The sequence below is a fragment of the Sminthopsis crassicaudata genome, chromosome 2 (genome assembly GCF_048593235.1).
Source record: "Sminthopsis crassicaudata isolate SCR6 chromosome 2, ASM4859323v1, whole genome shotgun sequence".
Taxonomy (NCBI): domain Eukaryota; kingdom Metazoa; phylum Chordata; class Mammalia; order Dasyuromorphia; family Dasyuridae; genus Sminthopsis; species Sminthopsis crassicaudata.
In genome coordinates this window covers 556,905,768-556,919,260 of record NC_133618.1, presented here as the reverse complement: position 1 = coordinate 556,919,260, position 13,493 = coordinate 556,905,768, and the positions used below count along the sequence as shown (strand labels likewise).

At 32.3% G+C, this 13,493-nt stretch overlaps 1 long non-coding RNA gene across 1 annotated transcript in view; it reads right to left on the bottom strand.

Annotated features, from left to right (window-relative positions):
- Positions 1 to 13,493, bottom strand: part of LOC141558207 (uncharacterized) — a 111,165-nt gene that overhangs the window by 67,857 nt on the left and 29,815 nt on the right. The window contains exon 3 of the long non-coding RNA XR_012486992.1: positions 347 to 460. This is a non-coding gene — a long non-coding RNA (uncharacterized LOC141558207). The remainder of the gene's footprint in view (positions 1 to 346; positions 461 to 13,493) is intronic.

Genomic DNA, 13,493 nt, shown 5'->3' with positions numbered 1-13,493 from the left:
AAAAAAAAGTTTTAAACAGTTCTTAATCAAAGTCACTAAAGATGTACTGAAGAGTCAATTTTTTAATATCCTTTCATCTACACACATATCTAAGACATTGTACCTAGATAAGAATTTACCCAATTCTTACTACAGAAGGAAATTCTATAAATTCACTTGGGAATGCATCATAATACTCAACAATTGCTCTCTCAAAAATTTCTTTCTTATGGGATAGATGTAGCATATGTGATTTCATAATTATGAAAAGCTCTCTGGTGTGGAAATTTTTCTTTTTTAATGCAAGTTAGCAACTTTCCTGAGACTTATAGAGTTGGCTAGATCATTAAGAAGTTAAATGACTTACCCAAACTCATACAGTAGTCTATGTCAATCAGGACTTGAATTCAGGTCTTTCCTGTATTTGAGGCCAGTTCTTTATCCACTAAGTTACATTTGACTCTTCTCCTTTGTATCTTGCCTAAATTTTGAATCATACCTTAAGGTTATTTTATCTTGTTCTGTCTCAGGGAAAAGAGAATAAAGTTAGTTAAATTTCAAAAAAGTATTTTGGATGTTAAAGATCATTTTTAAGTCTCTTCTCAATTTTCTCTAGATTGAACATTTTCATATTTGACTTTCCTGCGCTTTGCTTTCCAAAACTTTATTTGTCCTAATGGCTTTTTTTCCAATCCTTCCTCTATGGCTGACTTTGTGATGGAGCACAAATAATTGGAATCTAGTCAGGTTACATGTAAAGGGAGAAAGCCCAGGAATGACCATGTGCATGTGTTTATCTATGCATGTATACATATTATTCATGGAACATGTATTATTGTTTTACAGCCACAAGACAGTTTGTATAAACATGCTTGCTTTCTGCTGCATGACCACCTGTCAGTTTATTTTATTGGTGCAATTGACTCGATTAATTTTTGTATGATTATCACAATAAAGTCTCTCTGAAGAACTTTGGAGTTGATTTCATAATATAGAAGACGCTGGCATAAGATTATCCAGCATGGTATGACCTAATCAAAAAGGTGCTATACTCTGTGACCAAAGCAGAATTTCAGTAGCTCAAAAGCAATGAGATGCACAAATTTAGCCACTTCCATTCTAAATATTCATGTGGACTATTTCAGCTCAATCTGTGGTAGAGCTTTTCAAGCTTATATTGGACTGATCAGCCACAGGCAAACACATGACTCCAATATAAATGATGTCATTTTCGTCCTCTTCAATAATGAAGAACAATCAACCAATACAATGAAGTATGCAAGTAAAGAATCAATATTATAGTTTGGCTCTTTACATATTTTCAAAGCCACATGATTTATTTGTCAGAAGTCCAAAAGATTGCCATTGCTATGTAGGTAGACAATTTGGTCAGATACTAGAGAATAACTGGCATAATCATTCATTCCTATGATTCCAGCTTTTGGAAGACTAAATGTCTTGAGCCAGGGAGTTCTGAGCTGCAGTAGCTGCAGCTCTATGAGCAAAGCAAAACTGAAGTAGTTCAAAAAGAAATGATATGTGCAGATTTAGAATCCAACACAAATGTTCACATGACCTATTTGTGCCCAGTCTGTAGTAAAGCATTTTGAACTTTTGTTGCTGTTATCAGCCACAGTCAGATAGTAATTTGAGTCTAACATAATCGTATTATTTTGGTAGGACAACAAGCAAGGGCTAAATAAGAAAAGTGACAAAAGACAACCTAGTTTATCATCACAAAAGTATAATTTGAAAGGGAAATACCTTTAGGATTTTTGGTCAGAACAGAAAAAATTGCCATTTATACTCCTAAGCCATCAAAATCTAAATATTGAGCAACAGAGATTTGGGCTGGAGGCTGTTATTGGCCATTTTTAAAAAGCCAGAATGATTTGGGTTTAAAGATGCAACAAAGTATGTCCATTTGAATAATGATGGGAATTTTTAAAGCCTGTTTTTTCAGAGCTATATTTCAAGAAATCATGAAAGAAAACTGTATAGGACAAAAAAAACGAATTGCCCCAACTTTTCAAAAAAAAAAAATTAATCTAGGCATCAAATCCCAAAATGTCTTACAAAATATGTGACTAAAAATTATATTCTTATGGATAGAATATTAATTTCTTTCCTTTTTTAATTAAAACTTTTTAATTTTCAAAAGATATGCACAGATAATTTTTCAACACTAACCTTTGCAAAAACTTGTGTTCTAATTTCTCCCCCTTTCTCCCCATCTCCTCCCCTAGATAGCAAGTAATCCAATATATGTTAAACATGATTAAAATATATGTTAAATCCAATATATGCATACATATTTATACAATTATCTCACTGCACAAGAAAAATCAAATCAAAAAGGGGGAAAAAAGGAGAATTAAAATAAAATGCAAGCAAACAAAAATAAAAAGAATGAGAATGCTATGTTGTGATCCACACTCATTTCTCACAGTCCTCTCTCTGGGTGTAGATGGCTCCCTGCATCACAAGATCATTGGAACTGGTTTGAATCATCTCATTGTTGAGGAGTGCCACATCCATCAGAATTTATCATCGGACAATCTTTCTTTTGCGCTATGTGATCTCCTGGTTCTGCTCATCTCACTTAGCAGCAGTTCATGTAAGTCTCTCTAGGCTTTTCTGAAATTGTCCTGCTGAGCATTTCTTATAGAATAACAATATTCCATAACAGAATGTTAATTTCTTCAAAGCAGAGACTTGTTTTTCCTTGTCTCTGGTTCCCCAGTGTCCAGCATGTACCTTGAATATAATATGCCTTTAGTAAATGTTTTTGACTTGAATTTCCTCAAATAACCATTAGACAGCCTAAAAAGTACTATATTCACATTACTAATGCAGCAATATATTGAGTCCAAAAGGTCAGTCAAGGAAGGGAGTAAAAATAAGACTTTATTTCCAGTAAGTAGAAGCAATAACTATAAGTTTGAATTTTTCCTAGGAACAGTATTTTTTTTATTTAAATGCAATACTATGGACATAAATATTTGTAACTTAATTTCCAAGAAGGAACTGGATGATTATAGAATTGAAGCTATTGTGTAAAATAGCTGAATTGGACTAGAAACTAAAAAGGATTTTCTATCTATCTTCAGAAGCTTTCTGATTGTATCACTCCTTTTAAGAGGCATGATTTGTTTAACAGCACTTTAAGAACTTCTTATGTGGAAAGAACTGATTTATGATAGGACTGATTAAAGCAATGGTATCTTAAGCAATAATGATTTAAATTGTAGATTTTCACTTGTATACATTATTCTGATTTGATCTCCATTTTCCCCACATTTTTACTCACTAAGTAAAGGAATAGAGTTAGGTGATGTAATTTTGAAAAGTCCCTGGACAAATATAATATTGGAAAGGAATGTATAGACAGATGGAATGATGTGCCCTTTTTTATTATGTGAATGTATTGTATTTTAATGTGCTCTGACAAACTCTCAAACAACTCCCTGGTGAGCTTCTTCCTAGTGTCATTAGGGTTATTTAGTGTTTCAAATCTTGCTTCTAATTCCCTCTGGATCAACACTAAGGTAATGATAACATTACTGATTTAATACAGGACTAGTTTTTCATTTCTTTGGTCTCTTTTCTAAAGACATTAGAAACATAACAATTGATATAGTCATTAATTCAGTTACTTGAGAACATTTAGGAATACCTAAGACCACTGAAACTGTACCCAATCACATTGGACTTCCCAACATCAATGATTCCAGCCTTTATGATTCTTAATGGAAGACAAATGGTTAATTGTTCACATTGCTGGTGCTGAGGAGACATGCCAAGAGATTACAATCTATGCAGCTAGTACAATTACAATTCAACACATTCAGTACAATAACTTAAGTAAATGACAAAGTATTCCATATCTCACTACATATGAATGCCAATTGATCTGAAGTTTTAAGAAGTGAAGAAAGTAAAAGCTTAACTTTGAAGTCCAATTCTAGTAGTCTTTTTCAAATTAAATCTTCAAGAACTATTACTTCGTTTTATTTATAAATCCTATCCTCCAGAAGAGTTAATTTTGTCTATGTTCTACATTAGGTCCTGATTTTAATTCCTAAATTATTCCTGTGAATACAAAAGACTATGTCAGAGACATAGCTATTAAAAGTCTGCAAAGGCAATTGAAATGGAAAATTCCAATAGAGCACTATTAGAGTTTTTCTCCATCAAATCAACATTACAGACTTCTTATGCATTTCTTAATTAGACATTGATATTAACTGGACTGTTGCATGATTTAAATCTAGCTCTTAATCTCAGCTATTCTATGCTGCTGTAGTTTTATGATAGCTAACCAGTAAATGCTTTATGCATTAATCTATCTGGAAAGCCACCTTAATATTTTTTGTCTTTTTTTTTTTTTAGAGGAATGAAAGCCCTGAGAAGCAAATGAAAGCTTTTGGGTTCAGCCATTAGTAATTTTCTGCTTAGTATTTGAAAAATTGCTTATTTTACTTGCTTTACAGAAGAAAGGCAGATCAAAGCTAAGATTCTTTCTTTCCAAACTTTGTAATTATTTCTCTCCAACTCTTACTTGAAATGCCTTGAAAGTATTTTCATTGAAATGTAGATTTTTTTTCTCTCCATTTCAAATATACTTTTACTATCCAACACCTCCCTTCCCTTGCCCTCTATGGCAACAGTACCTGAAACTATGAAACTGAAATCTGGAAGACTATTGCCACCCTGTGTAAGGTATACAAACAAGACAGGGTTGGTAGCGTAACCATTCTAAAGACAATTAGTTCAAAAGTCTTGAGAAAAGCACTTGATAAAAAGTGCTGCAAAGAAACAGGAGTTATAAGGGATCTAATTTTATTCTTACATAAGATTCCAGCACAACAAGTAACTCACACATTCTCTGTTTTACATTATTCCCAGTTTCATTACATGACAGATTCAGGTATTCTGTTCTAGAAACTTTTTGATGATATTTCAATCTGGTTTTCTTAGACATCCTTTTTCTAGGAAAAAGTGCAAACATAGCATAAGAGAGGTAAAAAAAGAACAAAGCTTTACTTTTGTAAAATCCAAAAATAAATTATAATAAGTCATCTCAGCTAAAATCACTTCATATACTTCCTGTTTGTGTGATTTTGGGACAAGGAATTTAACCTCTGTGGGCCTTAGTCTTCTCTGAGGACCCAAAAAAGTTAGACAATTATTTTTTAAGGTCTCTTCTAGCTCTAAATCTATGATTCTATAAAATAAAAAGCAATATGGTTAAATGGATATGAGTATATCCTTGGAGTTAGGAATTAAATCCTGGTTCTGGTATGTGATGGCCATGGTGTTTTTGTTTGTCCTTTGTTCTCAGAGAGAACCATAATATCAAGGAGATGACACAATGACCTGTGGCTGAATTGGATTGAAGTGAGGGACTGTGCAAAACCACCAGACTTACTTTCTCCTCCAGAGTCATCTGAATCAATGGCAAGACATTTCTAGGGACAACTGGAGATGGCCTTACATGAAGTGTGAGATTTTGGCCTTTTTAAGTTTTAACAGGTCTCATTGTGACTGAGACAATTTCCAATCAGTGCTTAAAGCTAGGTAAGAAATTAAACAGAGAATGACCTCTTTTACCTAGTTTAAAAAAATAATAATAATAACAATCATGGAGAAGATCCTCAGGGTCTCTGAAGAAACAGAAATAATTGCTATTTACATTCATTTTGAGTCAACCAAAGAGTAAACAAGAGCTTGCCCTGGGAGCTATTGTTGACCAATCAATGAGAGCCAAAAGTTATTTGGTATTAAGGTATGGTCTTTAAGGTAGAATCAGTGATCAAAGGCACATTCCTTTAGACAGATCACCCACAAGTAAGGATATGATACCCTATGTGAACTGAAGAAAGAGAAGAGAAAGAAGAAAGAAAAGAAAAAAGGGAAACGGAAAGGGAAAGAGAGAGGGAAAAGGAAAGGGGAAAGGGAAGAAAAGAAAACAAAAGAAGATATGTTGCTTAACTGGCCAGTTCCAAGTTGGGTCCCAATGAGGCAGCTCCTCCTACTACTCACAGACATTGTTGTTGGTCCTTTGTTCCTGAAGAAGACCATGACATCAAGGAAATGATATCATGACATGCAAGTGAATTGGATTTGAGTGAGACAGGACTCAGTAACGTCACCAGTCTCACTGTCTCTTCTAGAACCATCTAGATCATGGTAAAATATTGATAGCCATGTAACCATAAGTTAATCACTTAATTTCTCAATACCTCAGAAAACTCCATAAGACTTTGTTTCAGATGTGTTGATGGTTTAAGTCAATGGATAGAGTTTGCACACAATTTTCAAAATCAATGAAATCACAAATTCTCACCATTCCTTCCCCCTGCAGCCAAAAAACACTTGAAAAACCTGATACTATTAAGACTAGATCTATATTTAGAGAACTACATGCCATGAAATTTGAAGTCACTACCTACTGCTTATAAGTAACTAAAAATGGGTCTAAATATACAAGCATTACTAGATCAGAATGTTAAATCTTTTAGAAACCATAGCAATCATCCATATCATTTTTTGTGAGGCAATTGGGATTAATTGACTTGCCTAAAATCATATACCTAGCAAGTGTTAAGTGTCTGAGGCTGAATTTGAATTCCAGTCCACCTAACTTCAGGGCCAGTGCTCTATCCACTACATCACCTAGTTACCCTGAGTCTAGAAAGTTCAAGTGATAATGTTAAGATATGAGAAATGAGGGTTGAGATCTCCTGACAGCAATGGGGTCCCATGGCCAGTGTCACAGGCTTTGTGAAAGAATTCACAAACCCAAATGAATACAGGCAAGGTTTTTTTTTGGGGGGATGGGCTTTTTACACTGAGAAAACAACTTTCTCAGCAGGCAAAATATTGTTAGGACTTTTTGCAGAGATGGGTTTACAGGCTTTTTGGTTATATTGGATTTTTATGGCCCCAAGCTAGGGAATAATTTGAGGGACTAATTTTCAACTCAATAGAGGGTGGTGATTATGGCCCAGACCAAGATCTCCAATTGAATTGTAGGTGGAGATCGCTATGGGAGTTTTCCCCATGAAGAGGTGGTTAGAGCCCCTCCAAGAGCTCTGGAGATCTTTGAGATCTTTAGGACTTCTCCAACCCAGCAAAGATCACAGTTTACATCAATTTGTTTAAGATTACATAGCTGATTGGTGGCAGAACTAGAGTGAAAAACAACTTTTAAGTTTCAGGGACTTTCCTTAGTGACAAACATTAACTGCTCCGACTTTAGGCAAAATTACAGATGATAACTTATTTGTGATTTAGCAGATAATAAGGAGTTTTCTGAAACATGGAGAGGTTTAGATGACTTTTCTAGATTCACATAGGAAGTATCATGAGTGAGATTTGAACACAAGTCTTTGAACTCCACATCTAGCATCAAATCCATAATATCACAATGCCTCTAGTCACCAAAAGTTATAAAATTATTGAATAATCATCAGATTGTACAGACCACTGAAGGGAAATCGGATCATATATTTAGAACTAGAAAAGAAATTAGAAACCTATAAGTCTAAATTCTTCATTTTACTGAGAAAGAAACATGTTGAATAACATATACCTATGTCTGAACCAGGTTTTGAATCTACATCTGACAATTCTGACACTGTACCATAAGAGAAAGTTGGGGATATATATTTCTATCTACTTTTTCTATCTATGGAAGGGAACCTGGATTTAGCATTAATGGATTTGTGCTATTTGTGCCATAAATAGTGAGGTATACTACACAGTATTGTGGGGAAAATCTTGGTCAGAAGAGTTGTTTTTGAGACCTAGCCATTTATTAGCTACGTTGACTTAACCAAGTCATTTAACTTCTCTGAGTCTCAGATTTTTAATTTACAAAATAGCTAAAATCATTCACATATACATATATGTGTGTGTGTATATATACATATATGTGTGTGTACATATGTATATATAAGTATGTATCCCTGCATATATATAAATAATGATGTTTATATATTGTCATATATAATATTACACATTATATAATATATAATTATATATTAAAACACATTTCTGCATCATGTTATATAACATAAATTTTACATTAAAATATATTTTATTATGTTATATGATATATGAAATTATGTATGCATAAATACTTATGTATGTATACATATAGGCTAGCATACTGAAAATATGAACTTCAGCTTATAAATATTTTCAAAGATAAATAAATATAAAGAAATAAATTTAATATGTTTAATACCATCAGATGAAAACTGATAATATTAAATGCAAATATAACCACTTTAAAGAAGAAATTAATTAATTCTACTGTTCTTATACTATAATTTTTCATGACTACTTCTAGATACAAATACAGAAAATTATCATAAGTAAAACATTATAAAATAAGAAATAGCAATTAATTGATTTTATAAATAAAAATCAAATAGTAGCCAAAGTAATTCTCTACTGGGTCATACTTGATAAAATAAACTACAGAAAAGAAATATAAGTACAAATCAAACTGGAGAAAATTGGCACAAACAAGACAGGAATCGAGGAAAGAAAAGAAAGAATTATAAAATGTCTACCACTACATTAGGAAAGGTCTAGTAAGGTCATCTGAACATATCAGCATTTTTGACATTGACTCCCAAGTAAATTCTAAATACTTGTGAGGTGATAAAAGACAATGTAATCTACCTACCAATATACAAATAAGCACCATTCAACAGAAATTTTATTAACTATTTTTTTCATTATTTTAAACTCCATTTCAGTCCCACAATTGTTTCATAAGACATTGAAATGGGTTCTCTAATATTTTTTATTATTTGGAAATTCTAGTGCTCCTTGATTTTTACTCACAAAATCTATCTATTTGAGAACATTGATGTTTAAATGTACTTGTTCATATCACAGTGATATTTTGAATTTTTAAAAAAGTACAATTTCCCAAATCCATCAAGCCTACTACTTCCTCCTGTTCAGTTCATCATCTACAATTATCCAAAATCAATGCCCTGCTGATTTAATTCAACGAATTATATATTACAACCTTAGAAAAAGACATTCTTAATCAATTTCTTTTTTTTTTCTTTATGAATTGTTAGATTGCTCTTTTGAATAGTTATAAATAGTAAATAAAGATCCTGGAGATTTAGGGCTTAATCAGTCAGCACAGTGTCATGCACAAACAGGAACAGCAAGAGAGTTTCATTACCTATAAAGAATACTAGAGTCTAAATTTATCGGTTCTATTTTCATTAAAGATAAAAATATATCACTATAGAAATATTGGCAAATCTGTTTCATTTTCCATATAGCTGTTGTCCTATTTCTAATTTCATCTATAAAGATTCTTAGCTTCATTGAGTCTCATATGATATTTTCTACAGACTTATTTTTACTTCCCTATCTTCTTCTATTGTGTAAGCCAATATGGCTTAAAACTTTGGTGTTTCTCCTCTATAATGTTTTGCAAATTAATGTTATCCTTTATTTCCAAGTCTCTCTGCTTAGTATATATATCAAGTATTTATTGACTACAATGGTTTCTAAGCTATTTTGGCCTCTTTGTGGTATTGAATATTTCAAATAACATAATTTTTAAATTAAAATATGGCTGCAATCATTGTCAAAATCTTTACTTCTATTCATTTCTCATTTGTACAACTTATTATACAGATTGAAGTTGCGTTACTTTTCATTCTGTGTTTTCTTCTCATTTCTATTTTTTCTATGGTGTTTTGCTTGACCTTTGATCAACATACTCAAAAGTCTTGCAATATACAGACAAACAATGCAGAAATCATTCTCACATTAGTAACTAGTATTTACTTATTTATAAAATTATTTTTATTTTGTGTGCTTTAGTGAAGAGTTGCAATTTGGGCTAAGCAATTTAAAATCCTTAAAGATTATGTCATTAAAGTGCTGCACTTGATATGCTAACAAATTTGACAAATTCAACAGTGGTCACTGGATCTGTTTACATCCCTAAAGAAGAACAATGCCAAGAAATGTTCAAATTATCGAAAGATTGTGTTCTTTGAACAGATCAAGAAGGTTATACTTAATATTCTGCAAGCTAGGCTAATATATGAACCAAGAATTGCAAGCTATTTTTTTGAAAAGGCAGAGGAACTAGAGACCAAATTGCCAACACTCATTGGATTATGGAGCAAGCAATGGAGTTCAAGAAAACAAAATCTACTTATGCTTTACTGGCTACACTAAAGCCTTAGGCTGGGTAGATCACAGCAAAATGTGGCAAGTTCTCAAAGAGATGGGAGTACCACATCATTTTGCTTGTCTCCAGAGAAACTTGTATTTAGGTCAAAAGGAAACAAAATTGAACATTTGGTCTAAGATTGGGAAAGGGATATGACAATACTTTATATTATCATTTTATTTATTTAACTCATGTCCACAGTACATCATGTCAAAGGCCAGGCTGGACAAATAAAAAGCTGAAATTAAGGTGATTGAGAGAAGTATCTACAATCTCAGATATACAGATGATATGGCAAAAAAATGAAAAAGAATTAAGAAGCCTCTTGATGAAGTGAAAGAGGAAAGTCTAAAAGCTGTCTTGAGATTAATATAAAAAATTATGGCATCTGGCCCCATCACTTCCTGACAAATAAAAAAGAAATGGAAACAGTGTCAGATTTTACATCCTTGGACTCAAAGATCACTGCAGATGGTGACTACAGTCATGAAATCAAAAGACATGTACTCTTTAAAGGACAACAATGGCAAATTTGGACAGTATACTAAAAAGCAGAAACATCACTTTGCCAAAAAAAAAAAAAAAAAAAAAAAAAAAAAGAACTTCATATAGTCAGAGCTTTGGTTTTTCCAGTAATAATATATGATTGGGAGAGTTGGACTATAAAGAAAGCTGAATGCTATAGAATTGATGCTTTTGAATTTTGGTGCTGGAGAAGATTTTTGAGAGTCTATTGAACAGCAAGATCAAATCAATCAATACTTTAAAAAAATAAAATCAGCTATTCATTGAAAGAATCAAATGCTAAAGCTAAAGCATAAATACTTTGACCAAATAATGAGAAAACAGCAAGCACTTAATGGAAAAGACTAATTTAGGGGGAAATTGAAGTCAAAAGAGAAGGGGACAGCAGAGAATGAGAGGAGTAGATAGTATCATAGAAGCAATAAGTACAATCTTGGACAAGCTGTGGGAGATACTAGAGGATGGAAGGGTTTGACATAGGATGGTCTGGGAGGTTCAGAAAGAGTTAGGACTGAATAACAACATGCTGATTATGTTCCTATTCTCTTTTTGTAGAATATATTCATACCGGACATTTGGCTTCTAAGTAGTCTATAGACCTTTAGTTTCTTTCATTTCTCAATCCCAAACAATATTTAAAAAAAAAAAAAAAATGAAGATCCTTCACTATGCCTACATTTTCACTAAAATTATCAAAAATTAAATAATTTGTTGGTTTGTTGATTTCATTTGGATGAATTAATAAAAGTTATTTGCCAAATTTCTTGACTTCTTTATCCTCTGCAACAGATGCTGGTTCACAAACTACAATGATTTTCATGGTAGCCTTTTTAGTTGTTCCTCATTAGAACAAGATGAGCTGATAAAATGTTCCCTTTGAGATTGCTTCCAAATTATCATGTTTGTGTTTGTGTATATGTGGGTGTGTGTATCATGTATACATAGTTGTTCATGGTTTTTTGAATGTAGAACTAGAACATGAATTCCTTGGTGGCAGGAAACATTTTTTACTTTCTACCTGTGCTTTTCATAGTACCTGGCACATAATAAATGCTTTAAAAAATCCACTAAATAATATTATTGCTTTGGAGAAAATGATGCAACCAAATCTGGCAATCCCTTTATTTTTCTTTTCATAGAGATTCTATAAGCTATCCTCCTATAAAACTACAACTTCACTCTCACTGTATATATACATACATAAACTCACATGTATATACACATGTGTGTGTGTGTGTATATATATATATATATATATATATATGTAGTTTCATAGACAAAAGAATGCCTTACCTAGTAATCAACCTACTGATGCCAAGCCTCTATCTCAAATTAGGGTGGTCCTTGGACAATAGAGTCATTGTATTCTTAGTATCAAACTCAAGTTTTTCATTTTTAAAAGAACTTGAAAGAGTTTGCCCTTAGCCAGCATTTTCTTTGAAAAACTCAGAGTCAATTTCTCGCCTCAATTAGAAATGCATTAGGAGATATATTCATGGTACCTACTTTTAAATATAATTTAATATAGATTTGTGTTCAATGATCAAAAATAATGAAAAGTGATTTGGGTTTTTAAAGGTTTATGCTGCTTATATAAAAAAATTAACAGACACACATATATTACATGCCAATATAATTTTAGGTAATATAGTAAAAACAGATAATTTATCACTTTTCAATATAATTAGAAAATATTGCCCCAGTAGTATTGATTAGTAGAATTAATCACTTGTATAAAAGGTTCTTTTTTTTCCTGTGCATGTATACAACATAACCAGTTCTAAAGTGAAATATTTGTAAAACAACTTGTAAACCTTAAAATGTTATATAAATGTAAGCTCTCATTATTGTTACCACAATTTCTTATGATTATTATTATCTTTAAAATCTTCTGGTTCCATAATAATCTTGATTTCTGCTATGATCCTTTCTTTTATTTTCTTCCTTCTTATCTTCTTTCCTTTCTTTTTGAGTCTCCCTAAACCAGTCAGACTGAAAGTGCAGTGGCCATTTATGGCCTAATCCCATTGGTTATCAACACTAAGGCTTTCACCTGCTCCAGATTCATGACTGGGCCCTTTATCCTCCTTGGGCAGCCTGATATCTTTCTGCCTGACACGCCATTGACTCACCATAGTGGTGCCAGACCAAGTATGGCTGTCCATATGTCCAATATGGTTTGTACACTGCAGTTCAGTATGCTCAAGCTCAGATAATCCATCATGATGGTTTAGATATGAGCCATAATTCCCAGTACCTATTACTTTTCACAGAAATGGATGAGCAAAGGATCTCCAATGATTTGACAAAGGTCATTTTATTGCTTATGCTGTTTCATATTCTTTTCCAACTAATCCAACCACTGCAGTCAATCCTTATATAAAGCATTCAAAAATATTTTCTGTTATTTTTATATCTCACTGGCATAAACTCAAAACTTTGAAATGAAATTATAATTTTCAAGTGAGAAAATGCTGTTAGCATACTGTTAAAAATCACAAAAAAAAATTTCACTGCCTTTAAAAATATTCAAAACATAAGAAAACAGACATTTTGTTTATATTTTGCAAAAACACAACCTCCATAAAAAACTAAATATTAAGTTGGCGATTGGTTGTCTTGTAATCTCACTCATACCACTCAGTAAATGAATAATGGTTCAAAATAGAGCTTTATTTTACTTAGAAAGTACTTCTTAAGGAAGTACTCTTTCAGTAAGAAACATTTAATTGACAAATTGATTTAGATCACAACATATTGT